The sequence below is a fragment of the Python bivittatus genome, unplaced genomic scaffold (genome assembly GCF_059951505.1).
Source record: "Python bivittatus isolate LINGU-HERP-01145 unplaced genomic scaffold, Pbiv_v1 ctg000020_np1212, whole genome shotgun sequence".
NCBI classification, from domain to species: Eukaryota; Metazoa; Chordata; class Lepidosauria; order Squamata; family Pythonidae; genus Python; species Python bivittatus.
In genome coordinates, this window is record NW_028277030.1 from 124,882,854 (window position 1) to 124,898,848 (window position 15,995).

The following is a 15,995-nucleotide window of genomic DNA, read 5'->3' on the forward strand; positions in this document are numbered from 1 at the left end:
CTGGAGACTCCTAAGACATTTTGACTTAGTGTTGAAAACTGAGTTTTTTTCTTCAAGTCCAGTGATTGCATCAATAAATATAGAAATATATTGAGACTAGAACTAAGAGTTCAATGGGTTCAATAGTAATGAACATCATCTTCTATCCAAATAGAAGCCTTACGTTCAATTTGGAACAGCAGTTTGCTATCCAGGTACAGATGTGTTAATATGGACAGATTATTCTTATGTGTGTTACTAGAGTCCTATACTGTAAAGATGTTTTTCTACTCAACTGTATGTCTAAAGTGTGTACAGGGATGAAGGAATGCATGCAAGCTCCCTTCCCAGATCCTCAGCTACTTAAAAATCCTCCTTTCAAAAGCAAGATCTGTACAGGGATTAGAAGTATATTTAGAGGAACATGTGTACTGATGAATTTATGACTGAGATCTCTGATATGGAGGTAGACAAATGGGTCACACTATCTCTACACAGGAAGCTCAGTGTGCTGGCAAATTACTCTGTGTGTATGCATGTACATGTATGTATGTGCAGTATATATTTATATATGCACCCTCATTAACATAAAGAAATTAACAAAGTGAAGCAAATACAATTCTCATATTTCTATACAAGTCACATTCAATAAATACAACTGTTCTACATAAAGAGACAGTGGTGATGCAGTTGCCTTGATGTAGGTGTAAAAGTTGAGTAATCCATCAAAGAAAAATGAAGCAACAACCCAAGTGCAGCACCATAAAGATGGCTGAATGCACAGGGAATAAAAAACAGATTTTTTGACACCTAAGCTTTCCAAGTCCCCTGTTTGGATTGACAGTTCCAAAGTTCCAGCTTTTTCACTTTTTAAAAATGTATGCATACATATGTATCTGTTATTTTGCTCCCTTCTGCGGCAAGCAACATTATGCAAAGCACAGAAAAGGAGTAACAAATACTAAGCCAAAGAGATTAAGGACACGAGATAAATGTAGCTTTATCTAGTAAACTAGGAATCCAGCTTTTACAACAAACTACATACGACTCACTCCCTTTCTACTAGCATTTGTACATCTTCAAATATGCCCTCCCATTTGTCACCCTTAGTAAACATTTTACCAAGATATACAATATATACATACTCATCTACTTACTCTAGCTTTTCACTAGGTATTCATACGATAAAATCATCCAATTTTTTTTTCTATCAAACACAACGACCCTGATCATCAATAGATTAGATACAGTCAATCTAACTAATCATTCAGGTTCTCAGCCACCAATATGGCATAATCTGCATACACAAGTCCAACTATGTAAACGCTCCTAATGAATACATGCTTACTCTCACCATAATTGTTTAGCCATAAATACATTAAATCATCAATGGGACATTACAGATTTTGATCATATTTTCTCTTAACGCTGAACCATTTGCTAACCTTTCTCTTTTTGTTCTGTACTTCAGAACACCTCTGAATAATTCTGTCTTGTCTTCTACATAACAGTATTTTAGATACTTGAACACTGCTATCATGTCTCCCTGCAGTCTTCTCTTCTCCAGGCGAAACATACCCAGTGCCGCCAACTATTCCTCATTAATTCTTGTTTCCAGGCCCTTTATTGTCTTGATGGCTGTCCTCTGGACATGGCTCAGCTTGTCAATATCACTCCTAAAATATGGTGCCCAGCGTTGTAAACAATATTCTAGAGGAGTGATGACTTTGCTTGATCTCGACACTAAACTTCTGTAGATGAAGACTAGGACTGAACTTGTTTTGTTTTTGCTTTGCAGCTGCATCATAGTGTTGGCTCATCTTCAGCTTGTGTTCCACCAGATAATGCAGATCCTTTTCTGCGTTAACATGCACTGCTAGCTAGCATAGTCTCACCCAACTACTGTATACTTTGATTTTTCACAGCGGAATGCAGGATTTGCATTTTACTGGAGTGTAATATGCAAATATAATCAATTTATGGATTTCTAATTTCACATACATCCACAACAATCTAGATGACATCAATTAATACGTTCCACTATATATTTTAGCCCTTTCATTCTTAAACCTACACCTTTACTTCTCTGCTTATATTAGTCAATAACATTCCACAAGATCAGAAGCCTTTCACTCATTACATCCTTCCTGTTTCTCTTAATTTCATAGAGATACAACGTATCTATTTTTATTTCATTCATTTGTTAATTTATGCTCTTTACCGTTTACTTCTCATCACTAAATGGGCTTACAATATTGCCGCCACCACTATCCGTCACTGCTTTGGTTAGTTGAGGCTTTCATTTAACCTTTTTTTTTAGTAAGACTGAGAAGGAATAGAATTGGTTATTTGTCTGAGGGACATCCATGCCATATGCAGCATTCCCTGCTAAGTGTAGTACCAGTGCATTTTGGCATATTATGGACAATGCATCACAAATAGAACCAGTGCTCACTTTTACCCTAAGCGTATACATGCTATTCTGTGCAAGCTATGATATTTAATCTAGAGACTGTCATGCCAGCCAACACCAATCAGATGTGTGCATTGTACTGACACAAAGGCTTAGGGTCTGTTTGGCCATTAAAAAAAAAATCAATGTATTTTTTAAAAGTATTGAACAAAATTCTCATCTGTCTTACTTGTTTGGATGAAATTCAACATACAAATAAAGGATGACAGCAACAAAGGTTATTAAGTAATCTTTCACACTATTCCTCTCACCTTTTCCAGAGATGAAAATCACAAAGAGTTTGTGGTATGACATATATAAAGAATTGCTATTAAAAATACCATTCATTATCATAATCATCATAATCATATCATTATCACGATCACCATCCTTTTTAAAATATAAACTATCTCTTTGACATGCTCAATTTAGAACTTTGCATTATATGGAATTTTAAATGCTTAAGGCCAGGGAGGCTGAATGATTTCAGTTCAACTGAAGATGTTTGGTCCATAGAGCCATGGCAGATTACAAAGGTGATCCTTGACAAATCTTTTATCATCTCTTGCTATACTTTTGTTTGGATTTTGCACATTTGTAGGATAGAAAATCCAAATTGCAGCAGTTAACCTGCAATACCCTATAGTAACAAAGATCAGGGATGTGTAAATCATTCTTAATTTGTTACCTGTCAGTAATGACTTCTACACTAGCAATTTGTAACATCGTCCTAGCATCTTTGTGACAATATAAAGCCTATCTGCATGGGTGACATATCACCACAATGATAGCTAGATACATTTTCAGTTACTAGGGTGGAAGTCTACACTAGTTGTAGGCTTTTTTTTTTTTAATGAATTCTATTTAAAGCAGGCAGTCCATATATGTTCCACTAACACCCCATTTTCTCCCCAAGCCTTGAGATCATGCATGCAATTCAGTAGCAAAATGACCATTTCCATTCTCCACCCAAATTAAGGGACAGAATAGAAGCTGGAGGCTTCTTAGAAGTCTCCCACTCCATTCCTACCATTAACCCTCCTACCATTAACCCTCAAGTAAAAATACAGAAAAAAATAGCTTTGCCATTCCCAGTGAAGGTGTCACAGCTTCCAGCAACCCCACAAAAGATTGGCAGGTAGAACTGGGGCCCTTCAATCATTGTTCATGCTATATATAGAACATTAGTGGCATTATTGGAGAGAACCTATGGAGGATTTTTTTGTCCATAGATTCTGGTGATAGACACTTAAATCTTTTGTGTTACAATTGTCCTCAACAATAAGACATACTGATTCTAGCAAATTTATGCTACAGGTTCTTGTTTACACTTAGCCTAGCAGGGACATAAGGCTGGCTGGGCTTTTCCCTGGAATTCCCAGTCTGTTCTGCTCAAGCTGCAGCACTTTTCCTGGAGTTTTGCATATCATCCTAAAGCATTTTCTGAATTATAAGGGCCAGTTAAGGGGCAGCATGCTACATTTGGCCTGGGACCATTAGGATAACTTCCACCGTAGTAGCCTATCTTCCTCGTATTATAGTAGTTTCGGATTTTTCGAAATCTTTTGAAAAGCTGCTATGTTGGTGCCAGTTTGATTATTACATGTTCAAAAGCATGCTATCTGTAGTTTTTGGAATTGTAACTGCTTCTCTAAAGGCTGTATTTCAACTTTGCAGTTGTATCCTAATGGTGGTATCCGCTGATTGTTGAGATTAACTGTTTAACTATATCCTCATGTCCCGGTATAATTCCTGTCTTTTTAAATGAACGTTTTTCTCCCTTTCTAGGTCTTTTATTAAATTATTTTTTTTCCCACTTCCTTGTGCCTGAACATGGTACATTAGGTCACTATGTGATGTGGTCGTTAAGTGAATCATGTGACTGGACCCAATTTTATAACCTTTTTTGTGGCGAATTGTTAAATGAATCACAATTGTTAAGTGAATCACATGGTCGTTAAGTGAATCACATGGTTGTTGAGTGAATCACATGGTTCCCCATTGATTTTGCTTGCCGGAAGCCAGCTGGGAAGGTCACAAATAGCAATCATGGGACCCCAGGACGCTGCAACCATTGTAAGTGTGAGCTGGTTGCCAAGCGCCCGAATTGCAACCATGTGAATGTGGGAGCACTGTGACGGTCATAATTTTGGGCACCAGTCATAAGTCACTTTTTTTAGCATTGTTGTAAGTTCGAAGAGTTGTTAAACAAACAGCCATTAAGCGAGGACTACCTGTACATGATTTTACCCCACCATACAGGCCAGTGTTCTGTTCTTCATTGTTTGAGAGGTATACTAGACAACCTCAGCATGAGACCAACTAGACAACCTCAGCATGAGACTAAATCTCAGTTTCATTAAGGAGATTTGTATTTATTAATGCTCCCTACTGATACTCACAACCAATTATTCATACAGTAGAGTATGGTGGATTTCTTTAGATGTCAGAGCTCTAGTGATCCACTCACAACCTCAAATGTTTTCCATGATGCTTAACTTTCCAAGGGACTCATCCAGCTCCTCCTTACTTTGTAAGTCTTTTATAACTTTTCTTTTGCTTATAGAGAATAAGTAATTCTCCAAGCAGTACACTTCCACTTTAATGGACCTTATAATTCAGAAAGTGCTGTAGGAAGTCCTGGCAGGCTAAAATCTTCCTATCAGTACAGTTCTTAAGCTTTCCAACTGACCCCGTCTTTCCATAGTTCCTTTGCTTGCAACTTTTGATCCCAGTTTTTCCTTTCCTTTCCTTTCCTTTCCTTTCCTTTCCTTTCCTTTCCTTTCCTTTCCTTTCCTTTCCTTTCCTTTCCTGGTGTAAATTTTCCCATGTTTGACATTCATACTTAAAATAAATAAAATAAAATGCACAGAATGCAGTGGCACGGACAGTTCTGAATGCCCCCAAGGGAGCACATATAGCACCGCTGTTATGAGAGCTGCATTGGGCACCAGTTTGCTTCTGGGTCCACTTCAAGATGTTGGTTATCACCTTTAAAGCCCTTCATGGCACAGGACCAGGTAATCTGAGGACCTGTCTCACCCCTGTTATATCAGCCCGCCCCACTCGGTCCAGCAGAAGGGGCATGTTGCAGACCCCACCAGTCAAGGAATTTTGACTGGTGGGATCTAGGAGAAGGCCTTTTCTGTGGTGGCCCCTGCAGTGTGGAACAACTTACCTCCCGAGGTGCGGTGTGCCCCCACTCTCATGGCCTTCAGGAAAGGCGTGAAAACCTGGCTATGCCAGAAGGCCTGGGGGTCGGATGGGGGCTCCCACCAGTGGAAGTGGCTTGTGGGGTAATTGACACTGACCCCCCATCATCTTGAATGTTTTTTAGTATTTATGTATAGGTTTGTTTTATAATTGGATTTTAATTGATTAATTAATTTTATTTATATGGTATCGCTTTTTTAATAGCTTGGGCTTTTAGTTTTAATTGTGAGCTGCCCAAAGTCACCCGATGGGAAGATGGGCGGCATACAGATTAAATAAATAAATAACACCACCAGCAACCTTCTTCCTCATTCCAGATATCGACTGCAACCACTTCATCACCAGGATATGGGATCTTCTTTGAATTTAAATACTGGCACAGTCATTATAAGAGTCAAAGAATTCTGTGCTGATGACTAAGTGTGTGGAAGAAGAAAGTACAGAAGCCAATCAAGCTTCCGAAGGAATGAAGTCACTTCTCAATACACAGTAGTGGGCAGCTAGAAGAAAAACATATTTTTTATGAGGCTGATTGAGAAAAAAAAATAATAAAAAAGAAGAAGAATTAGACAGGGAAAGATGGTTGACTTCCTGAGATGGAGCTGATGAGAAGGGAAGCAAGCAAGCAGGAGGAGGAGGTAGGGCACCAAAAGTGAAGGCAGAACAAGGAGCTGACTTTCCAAAGAAGAATCATCAGGCTGGTAATTCTCAGTCATATGAAGAATGTTCTCCCTGAAATAATCCAATCTTGTCAGGCTATTTTCTGCCTGTGAAATATCTTAGCTAATTGCTGATCGTTATTTTTTTCTAAAATGAACAGTGGCCGGAAGACATTTTTAATTAAACAGGGCCTTTTTCATTTTTCTTGATAAACAAAGAAAAAACCTTGTATCTTTTCCTATTTGGCTGCATATAATGCCCTTCAAAATTGGGACTGGAATATTGTTTGGGTACCAAAAATAGGTTTGGAAAATATGTTCTTATACTAAACTTAATGCATAAAGTACCTTATTACAGCATGCACATAGATTTCTGGCTTGTTTTGAGTGCAGTGACAATTCTGCAGCGTATTTGGTTTCAGTAGAAGAAATCAGCCAACAACATGGAATAGGAATATTTACCCCAAAAGCTGCCTTTTCTCAGGGACAATATATTGCAGATAATAATCTAACAATGCTTATCTGAGTATTTCTGTAACTTGTAAGCTCTTGGTATTCTTACCTGAAATATGTCAGATCATGAGATCTGATAATCCTACAAGTTTTTGGCATAATTTTTTTTTGAATTTTTGATTTCATATGCAGAAGAGAAAAAAAAAGAAAAGACAACATGTGCCAAAAGAAAAAGGAATTAAAAAAAAACATTGTTACATACAAAAAATACCATTCAGTATAATTTTTAAACAAATTATAACATTTTGTCCACAGAAAATAATATTCATTAGTTCTATAAACACCCAATTCATAAACAGAAAACAATCCAATGTAACTTTCCAACATTAAACTAATCCTTTTTGCTACCCTTAAAACCTATAGCTCTTCATTTAATTGTAAGTTCCAAGTTTAAGGAAGTACATTTTCATCCTTAAAGTTACTTATTTTTGTAACATCTTATTAACAATATTATGGACACTGCACCAGAAAGAAATATTTATTAGAAAATGTATTTAATTTGGGATTCTGCAGGTGTCATCTGTGGGAGTTGCAGGCACTCTGTTACCTGTGAATGCATGTTGGAAACCTCTGTTGCAAGAAATGCCTACAAAATTTAGGACTGTTGATCATGCCAACCTCCTTGGGCTCTAAGTTTTGTTTTTTAACTGTAGCCATTTTATATTTTATCTAGTCAATGGTGGATTGTTTAAAAGGTCACCATCTTTCTTTTTCACAAAATCATTAAATCTGGCTATCAGAGACAATATTGTTAAATTGTTATTTTAGTGGTTAACACAGTTAATCATTGCCTTTTAGTGATTCTACTGTGAAATCAAAATAAATATCCAATGTATAGTGGCTGATGCGGTACTGAAATTAAGATAGTGACCTAGGACTGGACAGACCTATCCTAAGCCACAAAAATTTACTAAGTGCCTTCTGGCTAGTAAGTCATTCTCTTTCAGCCCAACCTACTTCACAAGGTGGTTGTTATGGGGAAAATGCAGGAATGCTCTGTATTCGTCCTTGAACTCCTAGAAAAAGGAGAATATTTATATAATGAATAATAAATAGTAATCTTGAAAACTGAGATTAATGATGATGATGAAGACACAGACAGTACAATCCTATACTGGATGCATAGCTAACTTTGATCCCATGCTGCCCTCCAAATGAACTAGTAAATAGCAAGGGCTAAACTTTATCTTATGCTAAATTCAGAATCATCCTGTCATATTTTATTTTACAAACATAACACCTGCAGAGGAAGGAATCTGGATCAAGAATAGCAAAGGAGAAAAATCCTTCCCCCCTGGAATGCAGTTCCACTGAAAACTGTCCTGGCTCCTGCAATTTTCCTCAACAAAAGGCTGTGCTTGGAGCCAACTAAAGCTTCTAGGGGACATTCTCTCTTTGGAACAAATTATATTTCAATTCTGATTCTGGCCAAAGATATATTTAAAGCAATACAAAACAAAACAAAACAAAATCCCAAATAGATACATCATGTACATTTAAAGTAAAAGGTATTTTTGTTTTCCATTCATCTGGATTCTGGAGAGGTCCAGTTCATATAATACACTGCACTGAACATTTGAAGAAGCTATCTTCAAGGTACAGTTGAAAATGGGGAAGAAGAAAATGTGGCATATGCATAAATAAACAAGCTTACTTGTTCAAATCATGTATATCCCACTTGCCCGAAGAAGACAATAGAAGATAATAGCATAAATCAGTAAAAGAGCAAAGATTAAAAAAAGAGAGCATCATGATTGCCTAAAAACAGTTTCACAGCTACCTTGTATCACAACAATAAACTAACCGTAAAAGAAGAGCACTATAGTTACCTGCTGATAATGTTAGAAGAACTCTGTCACCCTCTCCTAGAAGTCTAGAGAGTACAACTCCCCAAATTCCCAGCCAGCATGGTTATCATTCTAGCTAAAAAATCTGGAAATCAGAACCCTAACACCAATGGAAAGCACCAGTTTGGGGAAGGCTGAACTACACCATAGCTACAAAAAGTTTCTAGAGAAGCCAAATAGTAGCCAAGCTCCTGTAAGAGTAAGATACTAGGGCTTATTGAACATTTCTGGGGAGTACCTTCTACACACTGGTTTATAGGCAACCTCAGCAGGAAGAATAGCTTGGCTTCAGTTCCCTGTTGATAATGCAGTCAATGGGGAAAAAAGCAACAACCAGATTTGTCACTGCAGGTAATATCTGAAATGATAGCTATTTAAAACTTACTACTCAGTCCACAAAAATGAAAAATGCCTGGATGTTTACCAAAAAACAAAAAACCTTTAAAAACCTAAAAGAACACTTGTGCTTTCTGAGAAACATTTTATGTAAGCAGAGAGCAAAATGGAAAGGTGCACCAATATTGGAATGATCATCTCATGGGGGGGAAACAAAAACAAAATCTCTCCGCAGTGCATAAAAAATGGTGAACGATTCCTTCCCAGTGCTCTCTTTCTATGAGTAGGAGGGCATTTTTCTTTCTCTGTTAGGGGAACATTCAATCAATCAACAGACATCTATATCCACAAGCAGCAGAGTCCAAAAAACATTCCCACTTGATTCTGTCAATTGTAGACATTTGCTCTGGAGTTCACAAAAATGGAGCCCACCTTAGTCTTAATAATTAGAGCATGCATAATCTGAACTGGAAGGAGTCTGCCCTCATCCTGCTGCCCTGCCATCTCACTTACAAAGGTAGATGGATTTAATGCTCTCGCCCTGCCAATTAGCTCTGCGTTAACTGGCAAGGATCTTCCCTGTGATGGAGGATTGGGGTGGAGGCAATTCAATTTCCATGGTGACCTAACCTCTTCACCTCTTCTACTCACAGCTGTTAGCTGTGTCAAATTATCATGCCCAAGAGATCCAAGATGAATGGCGATTAGGAAAACTGAGATGAGAAATGGCAATGTTCTTAGGCATAATACTTTCAGGTAGAAACTCAACGCAGGAAGAAGTTTTCCAGAACAAGAGAACCTGAAGATTTAACCTAATCCATCTCTGCTGATCATCACCATTTCTATCCCTCTGACAGATTTATTTCAGAATCTGTAAAATGGTATTTTTAAAATAGCATCACCATCACCACCACAATAATACAGCTGTGAAGCTTCTGCAGCATGTTATGCACAATTAAAATGTCTGACCTCACAAAACCAACCTCACAATTAACTTGTTAGAGACAGAGAATGCTGTCATCAGAACACAGCTTGCTCAAGTCACAAAGAGGAATAATATTGGGGTACAATTTCAGAGAGAAACTTTGCACAAACTTCAATACTGAAATAAAAGCCCAATACAATTTCCCTCCTCCTCATCTGAAAGCCCTTCCTCAAAATCAAAATAAAGAGCGAAATAATAATCCATATGGATTGCAATGGATTAACAGTTCCCAAAAAATACTGAGGCAGATTTTCTAATGAATATATAATTATTCAGAGATTTCAGAAGATATGAATCCTTTACCCTTCTAAGAACAGAGCAGTTGGGAAAAAAACCCACACCATTTATTCTCTTGGTGGTGTTCCTTTGTTTCCTTCCCTCTTCCTCCCAATACATCTTGTGTCTTACATTCTTATCTGTTATCGTATGCTTGTCTCCTTGTATAATGAGTTTGCCATCACTCTCCTGGTACACACAGGCTATATAGAATATTCAAACCTTTTCACTCTTATTGGCATGAAAAAAAATTGTGAAAAAGCAAGGCACTATTTCCGTAGCGGTCAACATGCACTACATTCAGCACAAAAATGGTTTATATATACACACAACTAATGCCTGGCTTTGGGGAAAAAAAGGAATGATTCTAGAATAATTCAATACACTACAGTCAATGCTTTGGAGGTTTGTTAGTGCCATTTACACATCAGAAACAAATAGTTAAATCTCTATCCCCAACACAATATAGAAAGCTCCCACATTGTTATAGCATGCAGATTCCCCCCATTCAAAAATATATCAGCAATTTCTAAAAATGCCCTTTTGCATTATTTACCATGAACATTAGAAAACCAAAGGCAATTATTCCTTTGTACAGACTTCTATTTCTTAAGAAAAATGCATGTATTTCACAGAGATTCTTGCTCGGTAAACAGTCACAAAGAAACAAGAACAAATCCACATATATATACACACATGCAAAACTGTGTTCCAAATCATGCACACTCAGGATTTAAGCATTTTTTTAACCAAAATAATTACTAGGTCATTAACAACAAAACTACCTAGCAATTATTGAAAGCATCTGCTCGCCATGCTTGCACTGATTTCCTCCTTCCCTTTTCCAAACATGCAAAAATTAAAAGGCACATGCACATGAACACACAAACACACAAGCAATGGATTAGAAAAGCAGCAGATAAACAAAATCAAAAGCATCAGGGTTTAAAGTGCTATTCTCTTGAACATAAAAAGATCCTGAAATTGAAAAGCTGATCGCGTGCAGAAATTTGAACTCCTTATTTTAATGGCATGCAATCATCAAGGAGACAATCTCTAATTTAAATAAAAGCAATTTTGTTTAAAAACAGTAATTGGTGCAAATGATTTTTCCTTCTCCTTTTTTATTTTTTTTATTTTTTTATTATATATTTTTTGCTTTTCGACTAACAGTCTCTTAAACCCTGCATGCTGCAGTGCTTAGCCTCTGGTCTGCATCGGCCGTGAGAGAAGAAGGCTACCTGAGAGGTTTCACAGTGCCATCTCATATCCATGTCTGCCTGGCTACCCTGCGTGCTTATAGCTTTTTTCTTAATTCTTAATGGAAATCCTAGGAAATTTAGTCCATCCTCTGAAATCAATACTGGTGACAGGAGAGCTCCCTGACTCAGTGGGAGATCAAGATGATAAATTGCCTGCGCATCAGCCCGGCCTATCAGTGCTCTGCACACAGATGGAAGAGGAAAGGGGGGAAAAACACAGAGAAAGAGCTCCGCTGGTCACATGCTGCGGAGAAGCCAATGGACAAATCGCTCCTGCAGTAGAGGATGCTGCAGTTTCTTCTGCGGATGAAAAGTGCTGCGTTTCACCATTGGGTACCACTCTAGTCAGCCTGCCTTCTCTCGCTCTCGTGTTCTGAGATTTAAGGAGTAATGCTACTTCTTTTCATTATGCAGTCACCCCCACTCAGATGTCTCCTTATAATGGAACTGTAACAAATGTGATTGTGTGGGGGAAAGGGAGGATAGAGGAATGAAGCCCCTCACTGTGATTCCACTTAAACTGTTTTGATCTATTCCCCTTCAGATGATTACTGTGTTTTGCCTCATATTAATTTGCAGCCTTAAACAGAGCAATTAGCACACAGCCCTCAATCCAGGATGCCTCGGAAAAGCCTTCTGACTGTAATTATCCTTTTTTAAAAAATACCCAGGCTAATCAATGGCATTTGTGGTGTGCATGTTACGTTCTGTAATTAATGTTTTCTGAACAATGATTCCATAAAGACAATGAGGTAATATACAGAGATACATTATAGAGATGCCGCTGCGCTAATGACAGCTGCAAAGTTTTAAAAGATTCATGCTCAACTAAGCTAGGCATGTGATTCTGAAGGGGGAGAGGGAACAAAAGGAAGAAGCTCCAGCAATGTTTTCAAAGCCTCTTGCACATAAGTAGGTCAGCAAACAGAAAGGAAAGAAGGATCTATGTAGCCTCAGGGACTTCTACAAAACTGGGGAATCAGCTAATCAGATAACCTATGAATAGTGTCAGCCGATCAAAAGACTTAGATCAACAAGGTACAGATAATGAGGTTTCTGCCACATATAGTATTTGCAGTATTAGCAAACTTTAATTTACAGTTAACACTATCCTGCCCAGGTAAAATATCAACAACTCTTTCCCCAAAGAGCAAAGAATCAGATGGAAGGCTTGATGGAAACAAAGCACATCTGCTATTATTCATCCATCAGCAAAACAGAGATATGGTATGATTCTTCCTCTATCACATCAACCTTGTTAAGGCTAAACAAAAAATACAGGTGGTCCTCGTTTAGCAACTGCCTTGGATAGTGACTGTTCGCAAATACAATGGTAATAAATTCAGTTTCCAACCAGTGCATGCATTTACAACAACAAAAGCTTAGCTGTTTCTTAGCAACTGTTTTGCTGAACCAACTGCAGTCACTAAATGAGGACTACCTGTATCAAAATAGTCACTGTATAGAAACATCAACCTGCCAACAAAGACCTCCACAGAAGTTGTGTTGATAGTTAAATCCAACTCTGAATCTTTGTCCAGCTATTCCAAAATCCACTAGTGCCGGTAAATCTCATAAACATACATGACGTTGTGTCAAAATACTGTATTATATTTTAGCCATTAAATGCTTTCAGCATTCTTAACTTTACATTAAAATATAATTTTGTGACATGTTAATCCATCCACTCTGAACTATTAGTTATGGTGCACCATGGTAGATATACAATATTTTTACCACAAATAATTTCCACTTTGGAAGTCAAGGATGTCTCAGAACTACCTCTTTATATAGACTTCAGATGCCCAACTGAACCTAATGTAGCCTTTTGTGGAATAGGCACAAACTGGATTCTACATTCAGGGCAGTAAAAACCCCATTTTCAACACCTTCATTTTTCAGTTTTTTAGTAGACTGTAACTGAGTGTTTTATGGAAAGGGGTAATGATAGCTCTTTCCTAATAAAACCTGGTCACCTCCAGGTTGGACTACTGTAATGCGCTCTACAGGGGGCTACCCTTGAAGAGTATCCGGAAGCTACAGCTGGTACAGAATGCAGCGGCGCGGACAATTCTTAATGCCCCTAGGAGGGCACGTGTAACATCCCTGTTGCGTGAGCTGCATTGGTTGCCAGTTTGTTTCCGGGTCCAATTCAAGGTGTTGGTCATCTCCTTTAAAGCCCTTCATGGCATGGGACCAGGTTATCTGAGGAACTGCCTCGCCCCGGTCATCTCAGCCCGCCCCACTCGGTCCAGCAGAGGGGGAAGATTGCAGACTGCACCCATCAAGGAATTTCGATTGGTGGGGTCTAGGCAGAGAGCCTTTTCTGCTGTAGCGCCTGCCCTATGGAACATCTTGCCGCCTGAGGTGCGGTGTGCCCCCTCCCTCATGGCCTTCAGGAAAGAGATCAAATCCTGGCTCTGCCAGAAAGCTTGGGGGCCAGAGGGGGGCCCGCACCTATGGAGATGGCTGGTGGGGTGAGGGGTTGTCCCCCCCCCCCAGCATCTTACAGGTTTTTTAGGGCCAAATTATAGGAGGTTTTTAGGCCATTTTTATATATGTTTTTAACTATTTATAGATTATGTCTATGGCTGGAGAGTCCTGTGTTTTTTATTATTATTGTGAGCTGCCCAGAGTCACCCATTGGGGGAGATGGGCGGCATACAAATTTGAAAAATAAAATAAAATAAAAAAAAACCTCTGGGGTAAAATATTTTCAGAAACCAAGGGAAAGTTCCTCCAAACATGGTGAAATAGTTCTTTTCCCACATTTGTTCCTAAATTCACACATTTAGATTCATTACTTGAAAATGGTAACATCCCAGTATAAAACTTGCTGTGAAATTGGGCCATCACAAATAAATGCCACAGGTACCTTGTATGTACCCTTTTCAGTAGGCTGTTTTAGATAGTGTACTTTTAAATAGACCCATTTTTGTGTACTTTTCAGTAGCCACATTCACTCACTTATCTGCCAATCATCAACTGTACAGTCCTCCAAATACTGTATAAACCAGTACATATGCATGTATGACCACCCCTGGAAGACACATGCGATTGATAAATATCTCTAGGCATATGGTAATGACAGTGGATGTTGAAAATATCCACACTAGCTCTAACTATCTCTCTGTTTCTCTTCCTTTACGAACAAGATGCAGTGATCTCTATACAGAACCTAGCCTAACCAATCCAGGAACAGTGAACATGTTTCATTTGCCTTGTTATCCTATACAGCAGTGTTTTTCAACCTTAGCAACTTTAAGACGTGTGGACTTCAACTCCCAGAATTCTGGGAGTTGAAGTCCACACGTCTTAAAGTTGCTGAGGTTGAGAAACACCGCTATACAATATCACATGTAACACGTTTTCATCTAGAACCAATGAGTCATGACAACTCATGAGTTAACGTTATCAAGTGCTTCTCTCTAATTCCCTTTGGGCTTTTTGAGAATCACTCAGCACTACCTAGGATAATGAATGTCTATAGTGATCTTTAGTACTGGAAAGACAAAATTAAACTCAGCAATTATTCTAACAAAAGCTCAAAGTGATAAAGCTCATCACTCTGTCTCTGTCATTCTGGAATAAAAAAATGTCAATTGCTACAAATCTGCAGGCATATTGTATATATGCATATATTAGAGATAACACTTTTGAAAAATTGAAATATTTTTTTTTAATCTTGTAAAATAATAGAATTTGGGAGGAAAATTGAAATATACACATTCCTTATTTTTTTTAATCACCCTTTACAAAAATATATTTTTGGGGCTGCACATAAAATTACGTTTTCTTTGTGATTATGAGAAGCAAGCAAGATAAAACTTACCATTGAAAACAGAATATTGAATATTGGTGAAAAACAAAACAAAAAAGTGATGTATTCTTCATAAATATAGAAAACACCATCTTTCAGAAGGATAGAAGGAACATGCATTTTGCCAAAAAATGTTTTCATGGACTTCTGAAAATGAAAGATCTACCTACACTGTGACAAACATCTGTTTTTTTTACATGCTACTTTATATCTTAAACACCTTTCTCCAGTTACGTCTGCCCATCTTACCAGATCCAGTAAGGGTGGGCATTCTCCAGGGTTTATCGTTAAAATTATTCCTTCTTGTGAGACCTTGAAAGTTATCTCCTATGAAATAATACCTTCCTCAGGACTGCAGAGTTCCAATCTTGCTGTCATTTAGAAAAATGTGTCTCCTTTAGCAGGCCCTGGGGCAGTGTAACTTGTGGCCCTGCACTAATATTGGTATTTTATATTTTGGTTGTATGTGGTTTTTTTTCTTCCTCCTGACATAGCCACACACACACACGCCATACACACACATATATTTTGTTGCCATTCCTGCTTTTTTTCTTTCTGTTATTGGTTTTAATATTTGAACAAAAGAAGCAGTTATAAATTGAACAAACCCCCCCAAACAAACAATATTTTCAAACAAAAACCATTTCATTTCA

The 15,995-nt window shown here is 38.0% G+C and overlaps 1 protein-coding gene across 16 annotated transcripts in view; it reads right to left on the reverse strand.

The window, feature by feature from the left end:
- NRXN1 (neurexin 1) overlaps positions 1 to 15,995 on the reverse strand; it is a 986,667-nt gene that overhangs the window by 41,986 nt on the left and 928,686 nt on the right. The gene's annotated exons all lie outside the window — the stretch shown is intronic.